General features: G+C 44.6%; 1 protein-coding gene and 1 long non-coding RNA gene across 6 annotated transcripts in view; both read left to right on the top strand.

Moving 5' to 3' along the window:
* Positions 1-1,257: 1,257 nt before the first annotated feature.
* On the top strand, positions 1,258-10,632 carry LOC146890496 (uncharacterized). Its single transcript, XR_014998919.2, has 2 exons — positions 1,258-2,283; positions 9,858-10,632. It is a non-coding gene; the product is annotated as an uncharacterized LOC146890496 (long non-coding RNA).
* Positions 10,633-12,702: 2,070 nt separating this feature from the next.
* Tsc1 (TSC complex subunit 1) overlaps positions 12,703-27,007 on the top strand; it is a 47,727-nt gene continuing 33,422 nt past the window's right edge. For 2 of the 5 annotated variants that reach the window (XM_087899810.1, XM_087899806.1), the window contains exons 1-2: positions 12,752-12,851; positions 21,962-22,024. The gene's annotated coding sequence lies outside the window, so the exon portion shown is untranslated. Of the gene's footprint in view, positions 12,852-21,961; positions 22,025-27,007 lie in introns of all 5 variants that reach the window. The other 3 variants (XM_087899807.1, XM_087899808.1, XM_087899809.1) reach the window with 3 other exon arrangements.

The following is a 27,007-nucleotide window of genomic DNA, read 5'->3' as shown; positions in this document are numbered from 1 at the left end:
GATGTATGATCAGACAGAAATACAGATTTAAAATTCACCTATTTATTAATATTTTCAATCTGAATTTCTTTCTAATTTCTAATTTCTGTGTCTTCTCCTTTTCTTTCTTTCTTTTTCTTTCTTTTTTTTTTTGATATTTGATTTTTTGAGACAGGATTTCTCTGTAGTTTTTGGTGCCTATCCTGGAACTAGCTCTTGTAGACCAGGCTGGCCTCGAACTCACAGAGATCCGCCTGCCTCTGAGTGCTGGGATTAAAGGCGTGCGCCACCACCGCCCGGCCCATCTTCTCCTTTTCTCTCCCCTCTTCCTCCCACCCAGCCCGTTGCTTCTCCTCTCTCCATCCGTCTCACCTCTTTTAGCCATCCTATATGACTGTAATGGTTGCAATTCAGCCTCATCATTACTGACATTTGCTTGGGTAGCCATGTGGCTAGAAGAATCTTCCCAAGGTGGATAAACAGCATTTCAAAAGTCCTTCCACAATCCTACATGAGGCACTATCCTGAGAGAGACTCTAAGGTGAACTCAGACTCTGGTCTTCTGGACATGGTGGGCAGGAAGAGCAACTGAGGCCCTGAGAAAGGCCTGTTGGGTTACCTAGTATAAAGGTTTACTTTGTCGACAAGGCAGAACCTAGAATTAGCTAGGAGACAACCTCTGGACACATCTGTAAGGGAGTATCTAGCCTGGGCTAACTGAGTAGGGAAGATCCACCCTGACTATGAGGGGTGCCATTTCATAGGCTGGAGCTCTGGGCTGAATAAAAATGAAAGAATGAGCTGAGCAGGGGCTGACGAGATGGCTCAGTGGTTAAGAGCACTGACTGCCCTTTCAGAGGACCGGGGTTCAATTCCCAGCACCCACATGGCAGCTCACAGCTGTCTGTAACTCCAGTTCCAGAGAATTTGACATCCTTATACCAATGTACATGAAATAAGGTTAAATAAAGTTAAAAAAAAAAAAGAATGAGCTGAGCACCAGTGGTCACTCTCCTTCCTGCCTGCGGATGCCATGTGTCCAGCTGCCGCAAGCACCTGCCGCCGCCATGTCTTTCCTGCCACGACGAATGTATCCTCAAACTTGGAGCCGAAATCAACCCTTTCACGTCTCAGGTAGACTTTGTCAGGTGTTTTATCACAACACGAACAAAAGTAATACACTTGGCTCCTAAGAAACAGCCAGGACAGAGAGACACTCCCATCCCTCATTCCCACCCCACCTTCTCTACTCCTTTCTGAAGGGTTTGTTTTATTACTTCCAATCTTGATGTCTCAATTTATAAAAAGTAAAATAAACGCCCACTGGTAACTAGCCGGGCCGGTAACCTCCATACACCACAGCTGGAGTTGACCCACCCAGCAGCGCATGTGAACGGGCTTCAGACTTTGCATCTGTAAAATGGGACTGGAGGATGCTTGCCTGCACAGGTATCGTCAGGAAAACGTTAATCTGTAGCCAGCTTTTAGACAGCTTAACACTCGCTCTTAGTCTCCACACTCGCTCTTTAATAGGATGGCCAAGAGCAGCCTTAGTAGCTGGGGGTCGGGAGGAGGACAGGGCAGACAGTGTCAGCCTTGTCCCATCAGGCAGCCTGTGTGGATTTACCTGGCGGGTTGATCATTACTGAAACACCTGGCATTTGGTTACAGCTCTATAAACTTCCGTGACTTCCGCCTTCGCATTGGTCTGGGAGACTCCTAGAATTTTCCACCCTGAGGCTGCTGGAGGTAAAGGAGAAAGTGAGTGTCCTAGGTCGAGGCCAAGTGCTGTAGAGGGCTTGGCAGAACTCTTTTCTTTGGTCTTAGGGAGCATTTTGAGATTGATGGGAATACAGTCAATAGAATTCTAGAATGGAGATCCGAGCATCAGTCCCTAGGCAGGCACGCTGGCACCGTGGCCAAGGCCACACTGGCCTAATCAGGAATAGTCTGCCTCACTCTAGTGCACAGACCCCACTCACTCTTAAGATGCCATCACCATAGATAGCACAGATCAGTAAGTGTGTGACACATGAATATCTGTTCTTTTCCCTCTAAGCCGTGTGTGTGTGTGTGTGTGTGTGTGTGTGTGTGTGTGCATGCTCTTTAGCCAGTTCTAGGAAGATAAGTCTCCTTGTATGTCCATCAGGCCCTCTTAAATATCTGCACATGATGTCCTCAGTGCCTGGGTAGTTTCAGACAGAGGAATTCTTTGCGGCTAGCTAGCTGGGAGAAGGAGGGAGCTTTCACTGCAGGTGGAGGAAGAAAGCGAAGTCTCAAAGAAGGGAACAAGATCTCGGGACGGTGAGTGCCCCTTTGCAGGTTACTAGAAATGCAAACTCATTTGGAAAGTTTGCTCTGTCCCCATCTGCCCCCTGGCTCCACGTTCACTGTGCAGCTCAGAACTGGGCAAGGGCTGGAAGGCAGAGGCAGGGGTGGAGTCAACATGGAAGCCAGGATTTGCACCCAATTTGCATCTCTTTTTGCAAGAAGGGGCTGCCCTTAGAGAGCTTTCTCTCAAACTGGAGTTGGTCAGAGTTCCTCAGAAGCATGAGTGTGGCTCTCGACCAGGCTGTATTTTGATCTTTAAATATCTTTTCAAGTTTTTATTACATAAATTCAGACAGAAACGCAAGTAACTGCATGTTTTGAGCCCTCCATGTCCACATCTACATTAGGCCGTAACATTGGCCAAATAGGCCTTTTCTCTGTGGACACACATTTTAGCTCTGATGGAACAGTTTGAAAATACAGACACCATGACACTTCACCCACGTTTGAGTATATTTCTCCTAAGAATAGGCTATTTACTTACCACATGAACACACAGAAGACAGACATTTTCTAAAGCTGTCCTAGCCAGCCTTCGCGCTCACTGTCGTGGTTTGTCAAAGCTTTTCTTGTCTTTATTATTTTTTCTTTTTTCTTTTTTTTTCAAGACAGGATTTCTCTGAGTAGCTCTGCTGTCCTGGAACTTGCTTTGCAGAACAGTCTGGCCCCAAACTCATAGAGATCCACTTGCTTCTGCCTCCAGAGTGCTGGGATTAAAGGTGTGCGCCACCATGCCTGGCCCGCTCTTCCTGTTTAATTTTTTTTTCAGAGGCTTTCTTCTACAGCGGCTCTGTTAGAATTCAGCACACATACTGCCATGTTCAGCTCATCCATGCCCATGTGGAGGCCGGAGGTTGACTTCAGTTATCTTCCTCTATCAATCTCCATGTTAGTTCATTTGTTTTTGATGGGGTCTTTCACCGATGAACTCACCCATCTGGTATAAAACGGTCCTGACTCCTCTGTCCACTCTCTACACCCCAGCAGAATCAAGGTCAAATGTCTTTACATACTGGGCTCCTAAGGACCTGGCCTGCTCACCTCTCTAATGATCCCTATGGAGGCCCACTCACTGGTGACTGAGACAAGTCTCTGTGACTCAGTTTCTTTTTTTTTAATTATTTATTTTTATTTTAAGTACATTGGGTGTTTTGCCTGCATGTATGTCTGTGTAAGGGTATTGAATCCCCTGGAACTGGGGTTACAAGACAATTGTGAGCTGCCATGTGGTCGCTGGGACCTGAACCTGGGTCCTCTGGAAGAACAGCCAGTACTTTCTACCACTGAGCCACCTCTCCAGCCCCTGTGACTCAGTTTCTTATAAAGTTATACCTACTGGATAGGGTTTCTCTGAAGGCTGTATGTACGCATGCAAAACCTCGGAACAGAGGGTTCCTAGTTCATGTTACCTGTGCCACCTCCTGTCCCAACTGCTCTGGCATTTTTGCCTTTTCCCCACACACGTTCTTGCTCTTCCTGGACTGTTCCTGGCAGTCTTCTGTTTTCTCCACTAACTGCTCTTCTCCATGGTTGAAGTCTTCTCCATGAACAAGAGAGGTGCTGGGTGTGTGTGCTATAACACTGCCTTTTGCTTAAGTTTATTGTAACACCTGCTCGATGGTATTATAATTGCCCCTGAACTTCCCTGTCTCTAACTCTGGTCTATAATGTTGATGAGGCTCTCTTATACTACTGAGAGATCAAGTGTGATCAAGCATTATTCTGGACGTTTCTGTGAGAGCACTGTGAATAAGAATGGCATTTACAGCAGTGGACTCTGAGCAAAGAATAATTCCCAGCATGAAGTGGGCGGGTCATGGCAAACTGGGGCAGCGCTGAGTAAAGCAGACTGGCCTCCACCAGGCTGGGGTAATTTCTGTTATAGTTGGCCTTCGGACTTGATGGGCAGCATTTCTTTTTCTGTTTGCTAACCTGTAAACACACCCTGCAGAGTTTGGACTTGCTAGGCTCCATAATGGTATGGGCCAAGGATCTCTCTCTCTCTCTCTCTCTCTCTCTCTTTCTCTCTCTCTCCCTCTCCCCTCCACTCCCCATCCTGCTCTCCCCAGGATGTTTTAGCATCAGTCATTCAACAGACAATTATGTTAAGAATTTGTTGTTGTTGTTGTTGTTGTTTTTTCGAGACAAGGTTTCTCTGTAGCTTTGGTGCCTGTCCTGGAATGGAACTAGCTCTTGTAGACCAGGCTGGCCTCGAACTCACAGAGATCCGCCTGCCTCTACCTCTTGAGTGCTGGGATTAAAGGCGTGTGCACCACCGCCCAGTGATGTTAAGAATCTTAATGAGGGGTCAGGGATTCAGCTCAGTGGTGGAGAGAAGGGAAATGGTAGAGATGGAAATTTAGATCTTCATTAAGTGAAGGATGCTAGGAATGAGGAATGAATATCTGCACAAATATAAACTTTTTTGCAATATATATTTTCCTTTAAAAAGTACATTTGAGAAGGCATGGTGGCATACACCTTTTATCTCTGTACTGTGAAGGCAGAGGCAGGTGGATCTCTGTGAGTCTGAGCCAGCCTGGTTTACAGCATGAGTTCCAGGACAGCCAGGGTTATGGAGAAAGAACCCCCACCTCTCTCTCTCTCTCTCTCTCTCTCTCTCTCTCTTTCTCTCTCTCTCTCTCTCTCTCTCTCTCTCTCTCTCTCTCTCTCTCTCACACACACACACACACACACACACTAGACTTAAGGCTGGAAGAGATGGCACAGTGGGTAAGAGCACTGGTTGCTCTTGCAGAGGACCTGAGTTCAATTCCCAGAACCTATATGGTATCACACAGTTGTCTGTCACTCCAAATCCAAGGGATCCTATACCCTGTCCTGGCCTACATGGGCATCAAGAATGCATATGGTGCGCAGACATACACACACACAAAGCACCTACCCACATTTTTTTTTTTAAAAAAAGTAGTTGATTCTGAGTTGAATGCAGTGGCACATGCCTTTGATCTCAGCACTTGTGAGGAAGAAGCAGATATAACTCTGAGTTCCAGGCCAGCTTGGCCTATATATTGAGTTCCAGGTGTACCAGGGCTACAAAGTAAGACTCTGTTTCAAAACCAAAAAAATAAAATAAAATGTAGTTTATTCTTTAAAAAATTATTTTAGCTGGGTGTGGCGGCGAATGCCTTTAGTCCTAGCAGAGGCAGGTGGATATCTAGTTTCAAGGCCAGCTTGGTCTACAGAGCGAGTCCCAGAACAGTCAGAGCTACATAGAGACACCCTGACACTAAAAACAAAAAATAGGAAATAAATAAATAATACAAATTAAAAAGATTTGTTTTTAATTATGTGTATCTGTGTGGGGAATGTGCATGTGTGTGCAGAGACTCTTAAGAGTTCAGAAGAGGGTGTCAGATCCCTGGAGCTGGAATTATAGGTAGGCACACAAGCTGTCATGTGGGTTCTGGGAACCAAACCTGGGTCCTCTGCAAGAGCAGCAAGTGCTCTTAACCATGGAACCATCTCTGCAGCCCCAAAGTAATTGTTTTTTATTTTCTTCCTTCCTTCTTTCCTTCTTTCTTTCCTTCTTTTCTTTCTCTCTTTCTTTTTGAGACATGATTTCTTCTATGTAGTCCTGGATGTTCTGAAACTTTATCTTCAGACCAGGCTGGTGTTGAACTTAGAGAATAACCTGTCTCTGTCTCCTGAGTGTTGGAACTAAAAGTGTGTGCCACTACATTCAGCAAGTAATTGATTTCTTTAAAGTAAAAACAGTAAGTGTTTGGGTTTATAATCTATTTAAAAATAAAATATAAGATGAAAACATAAATCAAGGTATATATTTTTTAAAGATTTATGTTATTTATGTGTATGTCATGTGTGTGTGTGTCTGAGTATATGCCTTATGTATACGGGAGCCTGCTGAGGCCAGAAGAGGATCTCAGAATCCCTGGTGCTGGAGTAAAAGTTTATTGTTGGCCACCTAGCCTGGGTACTGAGAACTACACTCAGGTCTCCTGGAAGAGCTGCAAATTTACCCACAATCTCCTCAGAAAAGTCAAAAGAAACTCCTAGATTCTTGGCTGAGGGATACAATCCCTCATGGAGGGATTTTTCACTGTAGAGGTATAACAGCAAAGAAAGGAGACAGCCAGCGCTGGGCAGGATCTTGGGGCTGTATGACGACTATGACATATAACAAAAGCAGCTCTTGCTCTGCTGGCTTTCTCTGTATCTCCATCTTAGCCTTTGTCTGAAAGGATTCTTTTCACAGCAGAGTTGGTCCTCATATTTCTGGCTTTTAAATTTTATCTCCCCCCCCTTTTTTTTAAATTAGAAAGCAATAATTGTTCATATGTTAAGGCTAGTTTTTAAAAACCACCTTGACACAAACTAGAATCAGCTAAGAGGAGGGAACTTCACGAGACAACGTCTCCATGAGATTGGGCTGGAGGCAAGCCTGTGGGGTATTTTCTTGATTAATGATTGATGTGGGAGAGTCCAGCCCACTGTGAGTGGTGCCAATCCTTAGGCAGGTGGCTTTGAGGTGTACAAAAAAAAAAGGCTGAACAAGTCATGGAAAGCAAGCCAGTAATCAGTATTTATCCATATTCCTGATATGAATTCCCTCAGTCATAGTGTCTTAGTTAGGGTTTCTATTGCTGTGAAGAGACACCATAACCAACACAACTCTTTTTGGGGGGAGGGGGATTGAGATAGGGTTTCTTGTGTAGCTCTGTCTGTCCTGGAACTTGCTCTGTGGACCAGGCTGACTTTGAATTCACAGAGATCTGCATGCCTCTCCCTCCTGAGTGCTGGGATTAAAGATGTGCACCATTCCTGCCTGGCTTGAGACCATGATGACTCTTTTAAAGGAAAACATTTAATTGGGGTGGCTTACAGTTTCAGAGGTTTAGTTCATTATCATCATGACAGGACATGGTGACATGCAGGCAGGTATGGTGCTGGAGAAGGAACCAAGAGCCCCACATTTTGATCTGCAGGCAACAGGACGTTAACTGTCATACTGGGCATCACTTGAGCATCGAAGACCCCAAAGCTCACCTCCACAGTGACACACTTCCTCCAACTAGGCCATACCTTCTAATAATGTTGCTCCCTTTGGGGGCCATTTTCTTTCACCATAGACAGAGTGTATCTGAAGAGATGTAAGATAAAATAAACAATTTTCCTCCCCAAGTGGCTTTTGGTCATGGTGGTCTCCCATAGCAGAAGAAACGTTACTAAGATGGGGTAAAGTATAGTATCTGAAAACAGGCTTCTCAAGAAAGATTCGTTTTTATTTGTGTGTGCACATGTGAATGTAAGTGTCCAAGGATGACAGAAGAAGGTGTTGAATCCCCTGAAGTTACAGGGAGCTGTGAGGCACCCAGCATAGGTGCTGCTTATCTATTCTGCTTATCTATTCTCTGAAGGGGCAGTCAACACTCTTAACCAGCCCTGTCCCAGGTTTTTTACCTTGACCTGAGTTGTTTAAAGGGGGTTGTCCCACTGACTGGGAACAGAAGAACGGATAAATTAGGTGGGAGATGGACCCATACCACATTCTCCGCGAGTCCAGAGCCAGAATGAAGACACAGAAGTGCACTCGGGCATAGGAGCAAGCTCAGAGCAGCCCTTATCTTGTGCTATCATGGAGGTCCTGAGAAGACCTCCTCATAGCTATCAGCTTGGAGCTTGAGTCTCAGAAACGTGATCTAGGCAAAGGGAAGGTTCTGAGCTGCTTGTTGGAAGCCCATGTCAGTAAAAGAAACAGATTGAGGAAACACGCTTGCGTGATTCACACTGAAGCAGAAGGCACAGCCAGGCCTCACAGTCAATGGCCCGTGTCCTACAGTTGTCCTTCTCTGTAGGGCTTCGGATCTGCTCTTCAGATCTAGTCACCTCCAGCAAGACTCTTGGTGGCTTCCTCTCTGCTGTCCAGGATGCTGTGGAGCTGTGGCTGGCTCCAACTCCACAGGGACCAGCGCTGTATGGCCTTTCTATCCAGCCCTCTTCTGCCTCAAGGGATGAGATCACAAGGGTGTGTCACCATGTCTGGCTTTTTCATGTGGGTTTTGGGGATTGGATGCAAACCCTCATGCTTACATGGCAAAAATGATCTCCTAGGCCCTTGGTGACTCTTTTTTTTAGGCCAGAATTCTTGGACAGCTTGCTACACAGTACAAAGAAAATGGGAGGCCACAGACTCCCTTTCCTGGTTTAGTCAACAGAAGAAGAAGCATACCTTTAGCATACCTGTATTGAAACACCAGGGAAGCAGTTTTGTTGGTTAGACTCCTTCACAAGAATTTTCTCCTTGGGAGACTAAGCAATGTTTCCCAAACCTCCTTCTAAACGCTCAAGAACAAACCAAAGTTAGGCTCCACCAAAAGTTCACTGTAGTGAACCATTGAGTTTACTAGGCTTACGAGAGCATTGGGTGAGGGGTTACAAGCAGAAGCATGGGTAACCCTAAAATAGCCATGACGGAAGGTATGCACCCAGCACGGAAGATGGCTCCTCCATGCCTGTGTAGATGGAACCCTTCTCCTGTAGTCTTCCTAGCTTATATTTTCTAACCCTTCTCTGAGATCCCAAGCCACGGGCAACTCAAGTAAAGGGCATACAACTGGCTGGAAGGAGTAGCTAGATACTCAGGTGATGTTCCAGTGGCCCTCTCTGCTCACTCCTTCTAGGAAGGAGTGCCAAGTCACATCCACAGATGGGATGGTCTTTTATAAGCAGGTCATAGAAAGAAGGCAGCTGTGCTGCAGGAGAGTTCTATACAATAGCTCACATCACATGTTCAAGCAGGGGCCAATTGGTTTAGCTACATGATAGGCATCTTTTATTGGCGAGGCCTGCCTGATCTGTATTTGGTGGTCTGGATGTAGTGTGATGGCCAGGGCCACCAGGACAAGAGCAGAGGAAGGGCAATTCAGCTCCTCAGAAGAAAGGAGAGATGCGGCCCAGAATAAGGTGACAGATGCCTGCTGTAGGCACCGAGTCGGCACCATCGGCCTACACAGGACACAGTTAGGAAACCCTGCCCCAGGAAGGCTCTAGGGTACTGTGTGGAAAGAGATGGTCTGATGAACAGCTTTTCAGTAATAAAAATCAATCTAGGAAAGCCCAGATTGGTAAAAACACCTCCTGGCAAGGCTGTCAATCTCTGCCTGCCTTCTTGGCCTCCCCTCCGCAGTTCCTGTGGTCCATATCCTGGTAACAATTACTGTTCTTCCAGACCCTGTACAAACAGAAACAATGTGGCCTCTCTTGAGAGCCAGCATCCTTGAGTTCAGCTCTTCACTGTCCCCCCCTTCCTAGGAGAACATTCCAGCCCCATGAGGTCAGCAAGCCGAGGGAAGCAGGGCAGGGAGGGGGCCCTTCTGGTTCCCCCACTCCATTCCTTTGTCACTGTAAGTCTCCCAGCTACTGGTGGTCTCAGCAATCTCTGAGCATATATGAATCCTCACACTGGTGTGAGGCAAGAATCCACTCTTGTGAAATGGTTTAGGGACGAATGAAAGCGAGAGAATTGCAAGCCCTCTCCTCCCCTCTTTCCCTGACCCTTCCCCCAGGGGCCTGTGCTTGGGCAGCAGAAGAATCTGGCACTTGGTGGACTAGCCCTGAGGACTAATGGATGCTCTGCCCACAGCGAACACAGGATGAACCAAGCTGACAAAGCCCGAATGAGGCCCTGCACTTTCCACATTTGAATGTCAGGCCGGCTCTGCTCCCACTCCTTCAGGCATCACCCTTGGTTGTGTGGGTGAGGAGGCGAAGACTTGCCCAGTGAGCATGGTGGTGGAAACCTGCATCCAAACTCCGGCTGGGATCTAGAACTTCTTCCATCTGCCTCTGTGACAATATCTGACTAGCGACATCCCCAGCATCATTCCTACCCTCCCAGTGACCCAATACGTCATGCTATAAAGACTGTTCACTGTGCAAAGAACTCCAGGAGAGATGGAGGTATGTGAGAAAGGCAAGACAGATCCTGGACTCTGCTCATGCAGCTGGTGGCCTAGAAAGAGCGCACTTTTCTTATCCTCATAGAGGACCCCACCAAACGTCTCACATTAGCCCTAGCAGAGCCCATTTGGGGCTTCAACGTCCTGACAGCCCCGTTCACTGTGTGGCTACTTAAACACCTGTTCTCTTCTTCCAGCCTGTCTCGAATTGGGACCCAGTAAGTCCCTAAACTTATTCCCACAACTCACCAGGCATTTTCTTACTGGAAGAAGGATCATGGTCTTCTGGTTCCGAGTCCGGAATGTCTTTCTCTTTGCAGCCACCTCTTCTATTTCTACTTCACAAAAACTAGCTTTTATATAAACTCCAAACTGAGAATAAGCAGTTGTGCTGGCTAGTTTTTATGTCACTGGGGAAGAGGGAATCTCAACTGAGAAAATGCCTTCATTTTTGATGTAATTGGAGTTGAGGGCTCAGCTCATTGTGGGTGTCTTTTCTGAGTATGTGGTCCTGGATTATATAAAATACCAACCTGAGGGAGCCGTAAGCAAGCAAAGAAGCATTGTTCCTCAAGGTTCTGTCAGGAGTCCCTGCTAGGACTTCTTGTCACGATGACTGCAAATGTGCATCAACCCTTTCCTCCCTCAGCTGCTTTTGGCTGTGGTCTTCATCGCATCAGCAGCAGTGAAGTAGGACAGTGGTGTACTTCTGCAGCCCAAGCAGGTGGGAGGACTGATCAAGAGAATCTCTAGTTCAAAGCTAGCCTGGGCTGCATAGCCTGACACCCTGCCTCAGAGTAAAGAAAACCCCCAGAGTGCTACTGAGCCTTGTACTTTTTTTGCATATTTCTACACATTTAACTGCGTTGTGTTTCATTTTTATTTTGACTTGGGTGCCTTTCATTCCTCCTCCTCTCATCATCATCACCACCACCATCTTAGGTATGTGGATGAGTGCCTCCCTGTATGTATGTTCAGGTGTGTGTTCCTGATTCCCAAGGAAGTCAGGAGAGGGCATTGGATCCTTGGTACTGGAGGTATGTGTTCTGGGACCCTAACCCTGGTCCTCTACAAGAGCAACAAATGTTCTTAATGGCAGAGCAATCTCTCCAGTTTCTGCCTGTCATCTTTCACTATTGCTCATTATGTAAGTTTAAATATAATAAAAATCAAAAACCAACCAAACAAAAATCAATACTGGGCAGTGGTGGCACATGTCCTTAATCCCAGCTCTTGGGAGGCAGAGGCAGGCACATCTCTGAGATGGAGGCCAGCCTGGTCTACAGAGTGAGTTCCAGGACAGTCAAGGCTACACAGAAAAACCCTGTCAAACAAAACAAACAACAATAACAAAAAGAAATATAAAAAAGATAAAAACAATGTAAACAAAAGCTAATAAAAAATCAAATACAGGGCTGGAGAGATGGCTCAGCGGTTAAGAGCACTGGCTGCTCTTCCAGAGGTCCTGAGTTCAATTTCCAGCAACCACATGGTGGCTCACAACCATCTGGAATGAGATCTGGCGCCCTCCTCTGGCATGTGGGCATACATGGAGGCAGAATGTTGTATACATAATAAATAAATAAATCTTTAAAAAAAATCAAATACATTCTGATATTCCTCTAGAAAGCTTTTCACTATAGCTAGGCTTCCCCTCTCTCTCTCTCTCTCTCTCTCTCTCTCTCTCTCTCTCTCTCTCTTTCTCTCTGTTTCTGTCTCCCCCCCCTCTCTTTTTCTCTCTGTCCATCCTGCAGTGAGCACTCACTAGGCATGAGACCCAGTGTTTAAGTACTTCACACGCTGGATCTCTTTGCTTCCTTGATTCGCCATTTCAGAGGAAGAAACTGAGGCTCGATAAGACTAGACAACAAGTCACGGCCTGCAATTAAATCGAGGTATTCCGACTTTACAACTGCCTCCTGTGACTAGGGCTGGCCTCTCTAAGTCACTAGGTGTGAAGCCACTCCGCAGGCTCACTTCTGCTGTGATTGACAGGTCGTCCATCCACGCCAACCCCAGCGACTCCTTGGGAACTAGGAACGCACACTGGGAGATCCCAAAGGAGGCAGGTGTGCCAAAGGTAGAGGCACCCGTCTGAGATGGCCCCGCGTTCCCACTGCACCTCGCCAGGTCCGCTTGTTTGTGCCCAAGCTTACTCCAAGCGCGCGCCGCCTGTCACCGTCACGTGGCCGCCCCTCCCCGCCCCACCCCTCGATCGCTCGCGTGGCTCCGCCCTCCGCGCCGGCCCTTCTTTCGGCCTCCTTCAGAGTCACAAGATCTCTCAGTGGGCCTTTAACCTTCGCGATCCTTCCGCCGTCCCCGCCCCCACATTAAAAATCCCTTTCGGTTCTATTTTTCTAGGCCAGCTTGTATCGTCACAAGTGGGATATCCTGTTCTATCTGGAGAAGCAGATGACTTTGGCCATCAGGCATTAAGCTCGGAGTGTAGGAGGCATCCGGATAGGGACTCTTTTTCATGGCGGAGGCCTCCGCCGTTTGGAGACGCATCACGCCAGGGGGAGGTGCTGCGCGTCCAAGATGGCGGCGCCCTGTAGGCTGGAGGGACTGTGAGGTAAACAGCTGAGGGGGAGTAGACGGTGGGTGAGTACGGGGATATGTCCCCCTCTTTTCCTTGTGGGCTTTTCGGGGCAGCCCTGGCAGCGTGACCTCAGCCTGCGGGGCACTGTGAGGCGCGTTGGCCGAGTCGGGGGTCCGGGAAAGGGGGTTCAGGGAGCGTCTCCCTCGCCCTCATCGCGCGCTGGCTCCGGCGGGGCTCGGCTAGGGCTGGCGGGGCCCCGGGGAGCCGAGGCGGGCCTGGGCCGTCGGAAGGGACAGGTGGCTGCAGCTTCGGGTCTGTGGTGGGCCCGCTCTCCCGCCCCTCTCGCTTGTTGCGCTGACAAGCTCCCGCGGGGGTGCGCGGCGCAGGTCAGAGACCCCGGGCCGAGCCGGGAGACCTGGGGGTGGGGCCGCGGCCCGAGACTCCGCGGCAGCCGCTGGCGCTGCGGCTGGAGAATGAATGAAGGCCGCCCGTGGGCGCCCAAGACCGCCCAGCGCCCGCTCTGTCGGGGAAAGTGTGCACGGCCGGCGTGCCTGGCTCCGGGTGCACTTGTGGGTGTTTAATTGATGCAGGGAGACAGTTACCTTCTAGTCGGCAGAGGTGCTCGTTAGGGACAGCTACTCGCCCAGCCACTGCCGGACGCTCATTCATTCATTTGAGGACCCGGAGGGCCCCGCAGCCTGGAGTCCCAGACACCTTTGTGGAATCGAAGCACTTTCTTTGTGTTGGGGTTAAAAGAGTTTGGCTTCGTGCGTTTTGAATCTGGGATGGGAAGGACGTGGGGGCGGAAGGGGGGGGTGCGGTCATCGGCAACCGGCTAACGTTTGAGGGGATAGGGACTACCTCTGTGCCCGGGCACTATTGGAAGTGCTTTGCAGCCATCCTCTCTCTGCAGCTGGACAAAGGAGAAGCAATCTGCAGTCTCCCTCGGTGAAGAAACTGAGGTCTGGAAAGATTGGGGTAATTTGTGCAAGGTCACACCCCCTTAATCTGAGACAGCACTGGAATTGAGGACCGACTGGTTTCATTTGCCTGTTATTTGATTAAAACTGGCCTATTATTAAGTGATTTAGTTAATCATTTGGCCAAGGTATGTGCGTGTAACTTTAAATAAGGGTGCATTTTGGCTTGTATGTCTTACGCTTTTTGTTTCTTGTAGCACCTTGAATTTGTTAGTCCAAATTAGATTACACAGTATTTTGTATTTTTCTATAAACTGATGACATTCACTAAAAAAAAAAAAAAATTCAAGCCCTTGCTTAAAAAAAAAAGTGTAGAATTAGCCCTTCTTTTTACATAGAGTAAGCTACGAAAGTACTAAAATAGACTAATGTTCTTCCGAGATACTTTGATTTATAACTTTATGATCAAGTTGGAGTCATCTGCATTCAAACAGGCTGGGAAAGTGCGGCGGTAAATTCCAGGAAGCATCACAGAGCCTACTCTTCTGGGAGCCCTGATTTACTGAGCAACCCACCTGTGATTCTTAACTTGAGCATCCCTGAATAAACCTGGGATATGCAAATAGGAAAACCGATTTAGGGTTTTGTAAGGAAATGTCCCTTTAACAGTCATACATCAGGCAAACGAGACTCCCCAGACTTCTCTAACCACCTGGTGTAAATGTAGGGGTATTTATAGAGGATGTAAACAGAAAATACCTTCTTACTAAAGTTAATATCTTCTCTAAAAACACCATTACATCATGGGTCTAGAAGGGCAGATGATGTAAGCTTTCTCTGCTTCATGCATTTCCTGGTGTCATGAACACTTGGTATGTCCCTAAATTCCTAGTTCTAAGAAAGCAGGCTCAGCTTTCTTGCATGTTTTCGTTAAGCCGAAGTGTGTGCCTCGGCTGGGTTAAGAGCAGTGATGTCTGGTTCTTTTGCTGCTGTGATGTGAAGCTTTCTGTGCAGACCTGGCTTCACCTGTGAGATAAAACTCAACAGTTTGATCAGAATATTTACATATTTGCAGGGGAACACAACTGCCAAAAGCAAGGGATCCCAAACTAGTTCTGAACCTCTGTGCACCCAAACATCTGGCCCCATAGTACATCTACATATTCTGTCCTTGAGGATAGATACCCTGCCCACGTTTGTTTGTTTGTTTGTTTGTTTTGGAAGAAGTCTGCTTCTCTGTACTGCAAAGATAGGTGATCATGGGCTTAAAGTATCATTTTGGCTATTTGCTTTTCTCAATTCATGATTTATTGTAGAGGGCTTTCTTAAGGTATCTTCTAGCCTATTAGTGTAGTTGTGGTTTGTACACAGGTAGTTTGACCTGTAAGTGCTGTCTTCTTTCAGAGTTTTTTAGATTGTAGGTATGTTTGTTTTTGAATTCCAGTGCCATACTGAACTAACATTAGTTTCTCCCAGAACTGACTAGATATCCTTGAATGCCAGATTTCTTGACTGAAAGTCTTGCTGACCAATGTTAATTGGTCTTCACTCTATGGTAATAGTTCTATAATGACAAAGATAACGAGCGAGTGACTCTTGGGCCAGCGGGGAGGGTGAGCTTGTTTATCCTTTAAACAGTGATTCCCTTTATTTTCTCGTATAAGTCTCCTTTTAAAAGACAAGGCTTATTGGTCATATATAAGTAACTTCAGGCATAAAAGAAAAGTATATGAAATAGTTGAGTTTTTTTGTTGTTGTTTTGCTCATGTGTGTGTTTTAAAGCCTCTGGTCATTGCTCTTTTTTTTTTTTTTGATGTGCATACTCATTTAAATTGCACCGAGATTTCCTGTAATTTGAGTTTTTTTTCTCTTCTTAAGTCTGTAGTTGCTAAAAATTAGTGACTTAATGTAAATTTTAATGAGAAAGAATAAAAATATACACACGCACACACACACATATATATATACACACACACGCACACATATAAAAGATATGTGACCTTAGGACCTTGTCAGTTTCAGTTTCTTCTAGTTCCTCCTCTTTTTTGGGGGAAGTATAAAAGGAAATAGTAAAAGTAACGATATATTTTATAGCCAAATGAGTTCAGATTAACATCTAATGAATAAGTGTCTTAAATGCACAGTGTTATCCCCAAGCAAGGCGTGGTAGTTACTGACCTGCAATTCATAGGTCATGATGTAAGTAAATAGGGTCATAGGGTCAGAATGCTTTTGATTTTATCTTAGTCTGGTGATGAGATAAATAGAGCAGGACTGGGTGGTGGTGCAGGTAAGGACAGGAGCAGTACTCTTCTGCCTGTGGTGGTTAAATTTGTGCTACATTGTGTCCCTCACAGAGAACAGTAGCAAATTTGAAGTGTATCGGTTTTAAGTTACAGAATGGTTTTACCAGTGTTTCAAATACTTGCTAGTAAATGGCTGGGCTGCTAAATTAGCACTCTACTCTGCAATACATTTTGTTTAGTGGTAACATTGTTATAAAAGTTTGTTATGTGCTATGCACATCTAAGTGTTTTTGTATCTGATCCCCCTTTACTTTTCTTATACCCTTGGGGAGACCAGGAAAGAATTCTGAGACTTGCTGAGCTGGAAGATGAACTGTGTTTGATTGGCTTCAGAAGCCAAGTATTTAATGTTGTATTAAGATAAACTGCACAGTCTGCTGATCTCCTAAACTAACCCATAGGTCAGTGGAATTTTTGTTTTATTTATTTATTTATTTATTCATTCATTTATTTATTTTCTTTTATGTGTATTAGTGTTTTGCCATGGGAACTTTAAGGTCCTCTTAAACTGAAGTTACAGACAGTTGTGAGGTGTCATGTGAATTCTAAGACTTGAACCCGGGTCCCTTGGAAGAGCAGCCAGTGTTCTCTTAACCACTGAACCATCTCTCCAACTCCTTTGTTTGTTTTTTGAGGGGCTCATAAAATGTAGACCAGTCTAGACTTACCATATAGGCAAGACTTTGCTTGAGTTTCTAATCCTCTCCCTTCTCATTTTTGGGATTACTGGTATACACAATCATGTCTAGTTGGGTTTTGGGGGACCAAGGCAAATCTGTTTTTTTTAAGGTCTGTAAAAACCTGTGGGCCAATATTTCCTTTTCTACAGATGATACCTCATCACCCCAAAATGCATATAGATAATGAGATTTTGGAAACAGTGTTAGAGATTTTATGAACCTTGCTTAAAGCCCAACCAGTCATTTTAGATAGCTTACTGCTCTTAAAAACACATTTGTAGTCTAGAGAGATGGCTAAGTGGTTAAGAGGACCTAAGTATAATTTCTGTCATCAATATGAGGGTTCACAACCACCTGTAATTCCAGCTCCAGGGGAATCCAACACAGTCTTCTATCCTCTGCAGGTACCAGGCACACATGTGGTACACAGATATTTTTCAGGCAAAACACTTATACATATTAAAAACAAAAACAAAACAACAAAATCTCAGCAAAACTTACACACTTAGGCTTTGTTAAAAACATTTTTTTTTGAAAGCTGGTAGGTAGGAAAAGTTCACTGGTGGAACCTGTTATATTTCCCCAAGGTGTTTGTATATAGATTTTTTTTCTTACTATCGGTCTTCACCACTTTCTGCTCCCTGGATTTCTCCCCCCCCTTATACCCACTACGATTTATTTTATAGTTATTATTTTAAATTTTTTATCTCTCTCTCTCTAACACATATACACCCACTAAGATTTAGTTTATGATTATTTAAAAAATTTTATAACTGTGTGTGTGTATACATGTGCACGTGTGTGTGTGCCTGAGTGTATGTATGTGCACCAAATGCATCCAGGTACCCGAGGAGACTGGAAAATGACTTCAGTACACTTGAACTGAAGTTACAAATCCAGTTTTGGTTGGTTGTGACCTACCATGTGCGTTCTGGGTACTGAATCTGGGTCCTCTGCAAGAGCAGCTAGTGCCTTTAATTGCTGAGACATCTCTCCAGAAACCCCAAAGTCCTGTCCCATCCCATGTCGTCTCCCCCCCCCTCCCGCTCTGGGTTCTTGACCTTTAGTGGTGTTGGAATCACCTCAAAGGTCCACTGTCTAAGATTCATGTCCTGCATCATAAAGATGCAGGGCAAGGCTCAGGATCCTGCCTGCCTCACCACCACCACCACCACTTTTTGTTTCTTTGTATTTTGAGGAAGAGGTCTTTTTATTTGTTTGTTTGTTTTTGTTTTTCGAGACAGGGTTTCTCTGGGAACCTGTCCTGGAACTAGCTCTCGTAGTCCAGACTGACCTCGAACTCACAGAGATCCTCCTGCCTCTGCCTCCCGAGTGCTGGGATTAAAGGCGTGCAATACCACCACCTGGCATCTCCCTCTCTTTTTAAGAACATGCATTTCTAGTAAGTTCTTGGGCACTGCTGGTGATAATGAGGAGCACACTTAGAAAAGCACTGTCCTGTGCTGGCCAGCCCTGTGCCTTCTACCCTGGATTATTTGTTTGTTTCTGTTGTTGGAGACAGGTTCTCAGTCCATCTTGTTGTCTAGCTTTCACTGACTTTGTAGTCCAGACTGACTTTGAAATTTACATGCTTAGTGTCCGTACTCAGCTGCCCTGGAAGGCTTCTGTTTAGGGAAGCTCTATGTAGTGAGTTCTTGAATATACATTTGGTATCTTTTATTTATTTTATTGTTTTTTGAGACAGTTTTACTTGGCTGCCCAGGCTAGCCTGTGGTTCACTCCATCCAACTGTCTCTGCTCCAAGTGCCAGATCACAAGTGTGCATGACCATGCCCAGCCCAGGTGCATTTTCATAGTACATAATTTTGTTCATGCTAATTGTCAAAATAGAACTATTATCTGAAGAAAAAATTTGCCTTGTAGAACCTAGCTGTGACCCTGTGGGCCTATATCTAGAGGGCTTGTCACCTTCAGAGTTAAGTGAGCTTAGTAACCTGTCCATTGTCCATTGAGGACTCTAAGGACAGTCATTATAAGTGGACAGACAGTCTGGTGTGTTGGAGCTTTCTTGTCCTGACTTCAGTGACCTTGAAAGATTCTACAGCTTTGAAGACTAAAAATTACACCTGTACCATCAGCTCTTTTACCCTTTCTTCCTTTTGTGCCCAGAAAGAGAATTAAATCAAGTGTCTAATTTGTTTGCATGCATTAGTGCTGAGAGCATTTTGATTCAGTTGATGAGACGTTTCTTTTAACTCACTCTGAGCTAGGACCAAATACGCATAGCAGTATAACATTTCTGCTCTGTCTCAACTATACTTGATGATGCAGGAATCTGTTTGTGCATGAGTCTGTCTGAATTGCCTTTAGGTTTTTATAGATAAAATCTTGACTAGAGAAGATTAAAGAGGCACTCAACCTCACTGATACTGAGAGTTGCATTTGTATATTATAGGCCATTGTGTACAAAGCTCTCCGAGGTGACTTGACGTGCAGTTATTTATCTTATTTGAGCCACTGTCCTGACAGAGGTAGTGAAAAGATATATACAGGTCCTGCTAATGACAGATGTTGCTCTGGAGTTCATGTGTAATCCCAGATATATAAATGATCCGGCGATATCTAAAGACTAAAATTAATTAAGATAAATTGTGAAAATCTGCCACCACTGTTCTTTCTGTTTACACCATGGTGACACACAAAGCCCCTGTCTTCCTCAAGCCTGCCTTTTTTTTTTTTTTTAAATATATACAGTGTTCTTTCTGCATGTGTGCCTGCAGGCCAGAAGAGGGCACCAGATCTCATTACAGATGCTTGTGAGTCACTATGTGGTTGCTGGGAATTGAACTCAGGACCTCTGGAAGAGCAGGCAGTACTCTTAACTGCAGAGCCATCTCTCCAGCCCCCTCAAGCCTACCTTATATTTTTACTTCAGAAGACTGCTTATAGAAATGAAATTATGGAGGAGGAGTTGATTGAGGAGAGGGTCAGAAGGGAGGTGGGAGGACGGAATAGAAGAGGAAAGAGGGGAGGCTGTGCTTGGAATGTAAAATAATTAATAAAAGAATAATAAGAAAAAAAAGAAAGTTATAGTGAACACGACTTTTGAATATCAAGGAAGGAAAACTCTAGATATGAGGTACTTTTCTTTTTTCCTCATATCTTTTGAAGAAGTGGGGAGCTAATGCTACTCTTATGTTCTGATGAGCATTTCCACCTGTACCCCTCACTTTCATGGAGGTTCATGCTTTACCTCTCAGTTAACTCCCTTCCCCTGGGCAAGATTTAAATATAAAAAGAATAAGTGAATGCTTAAAAATAGAATACTAGTAGATAGACTTTAGTGTACCACAGAAAACTGAAGCCAGCCATTTCTATTACTGTATTGTTAAGCATGAGGGTAAAGTAATGAAGTCTTACTGTTTAGCCAAACCCCACTTGAATTCCTGTGGTAGTGTTCTGTAGGAAAATGGCCCTAGCCTGGCAGGCTATAGGATCTCATCTTAGTGTATCCTAATTTTATCCTACCTTAAGTACTTCTTTTCAGGTAGAAGATCCAAGTGGGATTATTTTATAAGAGGAAGTCAGTGTGATTCACTGATTAACAGGTGGTTTTAGGATTCTGAAGATGAGAGGCGCCTGCACCAGCTCAGCTCTGGTGTAGTGGAAGCAGCTAGGAGGCATTTCTTGTTTGCAAGATCTGGCCAGGAGCTTTTATAGGGCCAATGGCCAGCAGCACTGCCCACAGACTTGCTGTGGCTGCTGAGACAGTTGGCATGGCTCCCTGAGTGTGTGCCACGTGGTACTGTATCACCCTGTCACTAGGGCAGAGACTGTATTGGAGAGGTATTCAGTCCTGCTGTTTGACTTTGACCCAGAGCTTGTCCTCTACCCCATGTAAGTAGATGTCTGTAGTATGGAGCCAGGATTGACAGTCGGGGACTTTAGTGGTAACCAAGGGAACAGACTGAACATTTGCCTTTTATGTACTAAGTACCAAGATAGTCCTGGGTGTCTCAAACACATGGTCCCTGTCCTCGTGAAGTTTACAATCTCCCAATCAGATAATCCCTAAACATGGGGTTAAGAACCCATACATTTTGAAAAATGTATTTATTATATATTTGTTTTGTGTGTATGTTTGTGGGCACACACACCACTGTTCATGTGTGGAGGTCAGAGGACAATTAAACGAAGTTGGCTTTCTTCTATAAGCCATGTGGGTCTCTGGGGATCGAACTCAGGTTGTCAGACTTGGCAGCAGGTGCCTGTACCCTCTGAGCCTGAAGTAAGTTCCCGAAACCCACTGTTTCTGAAGGGCTCATGTTTAAAAAGCAAACTGGAACATGTTCATATATATACTTATTTGACATGGATAATGAATAGCATGGACAGAAGTAGGGTAGAGGGGAAGGGAAGGAGAGAAGCTGCTGTTGAAATATTTTATTCCTGTCATGTAGGATTAGACTTAGCCTGTGCTGCTTGAAGGCAAAATCAGGTTTGTACATTCAGTAACCCCTGTGTCTGCTGCCAGGGCGCAGGTACTTTGTTGGCTGCAGTTGCTCCCCAGTGTGTCCAACAGTTCCTCATACTCGCTTAATGGGGTTTTAGAAAGTGACCAGTACAGACTTCTTGTGGACCATGAGCCTGAGCTGATGGGGTCTGGCAGTGGGAGGGCAGAGAAGGCCTAGGAAGGATGAAGAATCAGCTGAGGAGAGGGCAGAGGTTTTTAGATGATGTGACTGGATGTGCCTGTGCTCAGGTGGGTCGAATGCCTTCATGGCTGAGGAATTTCAATTCTCTGAAGGCTATATAGCAGGGCTGGGAGGGAGTGTGGCCTATGAGAGGGTGAGGATGCAGGCCCACTAAGTTTTTTGTGCCTCTTACTGACCTTACTACTATGGCCAGTCTTCTGAGGTCTTCACTGGAGCTCTATGTGAGTGTTGAGGTTGTGGATATTCTCAGTTTACCTGGAAGATAATTCGAGGTAAGACAGCACTAAGCTAAGTGACTTAGTGTTGTCACTAAGCATCCCAGAGCTATAAATGAAAGAGCTAATGTTTCAATTGGGAGCCTATTCTAGACTACCCTGCCCTCTTGCTGCTAGTGCAGAGGAGAGGAGACTGTGCTCTTAGAGTTCACTGCAGTGGGAAGCAGGTGACTACCTGCCAAGGATGGGGGCAGAGCTGTACTAGGCCAGTCTAAACTCTCTTCTGATCAGGTCTCAGGTTTTCCTTCATTTTAAGGTTATTATAAATACATATGTATGTGGGTTTTTTTGTTGTTGTTCTTTTTTTTTTTCTAGTGACCATGAAAGACACCATTCTGACAGCACTGGAAACTGATGTACCAACTGTCCTCAGAACAGGTAAGGTAAACATTTAGTCTAGTGACTGGAGAGGATAGGAGGGAGTGTCTCACCTTGCCCATTGGTGCCCCAGCATGCAGATGTTTCTATGTTCAGGGGTGTAAGTGTTTATAGTCTTAGCTCCCTGCCAAGCACTAGAGCATATATGGCTTGAGGCAGTCAGCCATATCACCAGTGACCTCTTAATTGTTGTTTGATGCCAGGCACTGAGTGTATTACACAAATGGCTTATTTTCTTTTTTACAACAACACTTGGCCTATTTCCATTCTATAGGAGAAGAATTGGCCTCAAAGATGGGCCGTCCATGAAAATCAGCTCTGTGAGTAGAAAATTCATGTTTTAGCCACTAATTAAATTGAAGCCTAAAGCAAGTCATTTAACTAGGGAGAAGTTTTTAACCCTGGCTTGACCTCAGGAATCCACTTTGGATTCTGTAAACAAGCTGGATGCCATGTCTAGACCTCACCCTGTAACCTGCTGTGCAGTAGGGCCTGGCCTTGGTATTTGTGTCCTCTGCAGGTGATTTCAATATGCATTGTAGCTTTGTGAGTTAGCACTTTAGCTCTTGATGTATTTGTTGGTGGTCTTAAGTTTGCTTTTTTGGATAAATTATTTCTTTTGGTGGTTTTCAGGAACTGATGGAGTCTTGAAGTCCCAGAATATACCCTTGATAGTTATTGAGACTCTGACACTTATGCAGATCTGAGTTTAGTCTTAGTGACCTAAGTAACTATTGAGCTACAATCTTTTTTTTTAAAGATTTATTTATTAATAATGTATACAAGTGTTCTGCCTCCATGCCTGCAGGCCAGAAGAGGGCACCAGATCTCATTGCAGATGGTTGTGAGCCACCATGTGGTTGCTGGGAATTGAACTCAGGACCTCCGAAAGAGCAGTCAGTGCTCTTAACCTCTGAGCCATCTCTCCAGTCCCTTGAGCTACAGTCTTTATTAGCAAAAGTGATGTATTAGTTGCTGTGAAAAATATCTTGACAAAAGCAACTGGAGGAAGGAGAAGGGTTGATCACAGTTTGAGACTATCATGACAGGGAAGTTATGGTGGTGGAAGCTTGAGGCAGCTGCTCACACTCCATCTTCACTTAAGCAGGGAGTGATGTTCAGCTCGTTTTCTCATTTTTATTCAATCTGGGGTCTCAGCCTACGGTGTGGTGCCACCCACACTCAGGGTTAAGTTTGCTCTGTTCCGTTAAAACCTTTTTAGCAGCACCTACACGGGGTGTGTTTCCATGGTGATTCTCAATATCAGATTGACAATGAAGATTAGCCATTGCAGGTACCAGTTGTCATGTTTGTGTTCTGTACAGGAGTCAGGGAAGATGGAAGGGTGTTTATTCTACTATCTTTATACATACACTGCTAATGTGACTCATTTTGTAGTCAGTGGAAGCTCCTAAGCTCACCACTGCCTCACCTTTATCATGAGGATCATGCGGTAGTCAGATGTCACAAACAGGGACTTAGTGTGACTGGTAGATGGTGTTACATGCTTAGAAATTAGATGTTCATTCTCTTTGAGTTTGACTCTTGCTTCTCAGTTTCTTCATGTGTTCTTCATACTGTCCCTTCTGACTGTCTCACTGTGTAGTCCAGACTGACCTCCATCTTCTTGGCTCAGCCACCAGATATTGGGGTTACGGGTGTTTGCAACCACACTGGACTACATTAGCCCCTCTTAGAATTTCACTGAATATGAATTTAGAGTCAGAGCATTAAGTGTTGAGATCAGTTACATCAAAGTGGAATTTCACTGTTGTTAAAAATAAATCTCAAATTTTATTAGTCATTTTTCATTACTACAATTTCATTTTTTGTAGCACTCAGATTTTAAAAGTGTGAAATTTTTGTGTAGCAAAGTTCCTCAACGAGTGCAGAGCACCAGATTGTCTTCTGGTGACTGTGTCCGTGATATGTGTGGTACCCTCTGACCAGGCACACTGGTCCTGTCATGAGGCCACACTCAGGGATATTTCCAGTATGTGATTGTCTAGGGACTCACAGCTTCAAAGGTCTCAGTCATCCTTCAGCTTCCGCTTCTAGAGAGCGCTGGCAATTCATAGTCTTTATTCTAGTGGCTTTTTTAAAATAGGCTCAAGACTTAAGCATTTTTATAAAGAATATACTAAAATCTGAATAACAAATATCTTGCTATTTTATTTTTCTTACTGTTGTTCCCTTCTTCCTGGTTTCGTACTTTTTTGTTATTGTGTCATTTTGTCTGTGATGCTAGGGATGGAGCCCAAGCCCTGACATGTTAGGCAGACTTTCTACCAGTGAGCTAGCCTAACCCTTTTCATGCCCTTTATGTTCTATTGTTACTGGTGGTTATGGATTTCTTTTCATAATTTTTTTTATGTAAAGTTGATTCTTTATCTTTATTTCATCCCATAAGATGGAAAGCTGTCCAAACATGATTTTCTTCTTGAAAGACTTTGAATTAAATGCAGTTCTTACAGGTTATTTTGTTTATAATAAGGTTCAAAAACAATTCTGTGGCATTTCAGGACTGGGGGACATATCTGCAGTTATCTGCTTGTCACTCTCCTGGCAGCGTTAATTTGATCCCTGGAATCCTCATCATGGAAAAGGAGAGCCAACTCCTGAAAGTGCCCCTCTGACTTCCATATATGAGTGTGTGAGATACGTACATACACATAGACAAGCAAATGTAAATTTTTAGGAAATGATTCTGTGAAGTTATGGTTAAGATAGAACTTCATTTTTATGTGTTATTTAAATTGTTAGAAGTGGTTGACTCAAAGAACATACATTGTTATTTGTAAAATTATCTAAATAAACTACTCTTTTAATATTTTTATTTTTAATATTTGTATTATTAATTTGTCAAGTGATTTAAATGTTCTTGATTAGGGCTGGGGATGGAGTTCAGTGGTGTAGTGTTAGCCTACTATGTGCAGGGCCTGGATTAGATCTCCAGAACTATGTTGGATATATCATTAACTCACTGTTTTATTTTCATAATTGCATATTTTGTACTTAAGTTGACAATTTTGACTTACGCAGGCCTTAGGTTTTGTCTTGACTGTTTTGTTTGAGTTAATATTTAGGTGTGAACTGTTAGTTTAAATATACTTCTTGTCCATAATAGCAGGACCTTGTATCTAGGTGTGCTATGAACCATGTAGTGATATCTACCCTACACAGGAAAAGGATGTTAGACATGCCACCCACTCCCATAGTTAACTGTTCAACTGTAGCCTTTCAAAGGCTGGCACATTAGCCTGTTACAAGTATGAAGACTGGAAGTCTGCTTTTCAAGATCCTGCTTTCCCTGTTGTTGAGACCATAATGTTTCATGCACTCAGAGTTGACCAGTAGCCATAGAGGGTCAGCTTGGCTGAAGGTTCCTCGTGATTAGAAAGTTTCTTTTATTCCAAGTGGTGCCAACAACCTCCTGCTCTTCTAACATGCGATCAGGGGAGGTTGCTTAGACATGGTCCTCTGACCAGAGGACTGAAGGAAAGGTGGCGACAAGGGTGTGGGAGAGAGGGCTCTAGGAGTAGAAAGAAGAGCCCGTGTGAAGGCCTGGCCAACTGCAAGGAGACACACTGGCTTGGGGTGAAGAGGCAGAGGTGAAGGATAAGTAATTGGCTCATGACATGGGGTGGTATAGGACACTGGTAAGTTTGGCTCTGATTCTCCAGGGGAACGTTCTGACTGATTTTAAATGGGAGCCATCCTGATTTCCATAGTTCAGAGTTTCTGTACATAGCAGGCAGAGTGAGGGAGGCTGCTGCTCTCTTGTTTAGAAGAGGGAGATGGGTGGGGGCTGTGCTTTGGGGTGTGGCAAAGGGGATACATAGCAAAATGAAGAAGTTTGCAGATGGGTACATGTGGGATTTGGGGGTGTGGGGAGCCAGGGATATTATCCAGGATTTGTCTCTTTTAGAGATCCAAAAGACAGACAGAGCAACAGGTTTGAGAATCAGGAGTAAGTGTTGAAGGTTATGACTTTTTTTTACATGCGCAGCGCCCTCTGTGTGGTACTGCGGCATTCCTCCAACAAAATAATGCTGAAGGAAATGTTACTTAGCCCTGTGGGATGCAGAAATGGTTCTTTGGGATCTGCCTTTTGAATTCTCCATAATGTTCTTTTCTGTAGTATGCTGTTTCCATAGCTGTACTAGGCTGTGTTGCTGTGCCTGTGGTGCTGAATTTCCACAGACTGAGGTGCATTTAGTAGGTGGTCAAGCGGAGACTCTTCTCTCTCTCTTTGCACATACATGTCATGAGCCCTTCCTGTCTGTTTCTTTGATGGTGCACACAGAAGCTCTCTTCAAACCTACCATGTCTGTCTTAGCACTTTATGCTTGGATTCCCTAGGTCAAAGTTAATATTCCCGTCCAGGGACTGATTACAAAGCTTGTGATTTAGCTTTCATGAGAGTGTCTAAAGTGCTTGAACTAGGGTTGCTAATGAGGATCTCCCGTAAAGCCCAAGATTTATATTCTTTTTTTTTTTTTTAAGATTTTATTTATTATGTATACAGCGTTCTGTGTGCCTGCAGGCTGTAAGAGGACACCAGATCTCATTTTGGATGATTGTGAGCCACCATGTGGTTGCTGGGAATTTAACTCAGGATCTTTGGAAGAGCAGCCAGTGCTCTTAACATCTGGGCCATCTCTCCAGCCCCGATTCTTCTAGGAACTAAGAGTTAGATTTTTTAAAAAGTGTATTTGAGACCCACAGATAAAAAAATTGTTGTCAAAAATATTCTGATGTGTTATAGAATAAAACTTGATCTTGGCTTTCTGTAAGCCTTTTGGAAAGAGAAGACTCCAGAAACCACTGTTCACCAAAATTTCATTTACAATTTGAAAACAGGCAAGTAACCTGAGCCTGTTGTTCTGACAATGCCTGGGTGGTAGAGCAGACACCGTCTAGGTTTGTCACTGCGTTCTGTACTGTCTTCTTTTGGAGAGCTAGCCTGGCATTACTGTCTTC

This window comes from Myodes glareolus, chromosome 21 (genome assembly GCF_982192425.1).
Source record: "Myodes glareolus chromosome 21, mMyoGla1.1, whole genome shotgun sequence".
NCBI lineage: Eukaryota > Metazoa > Chordata > Mammalia > Rodentia > Cricetidae > Myodes > Myodes glareolus.
This window is presented reverse-complemented; position numbering and strand designations above follow the sequence as displayed.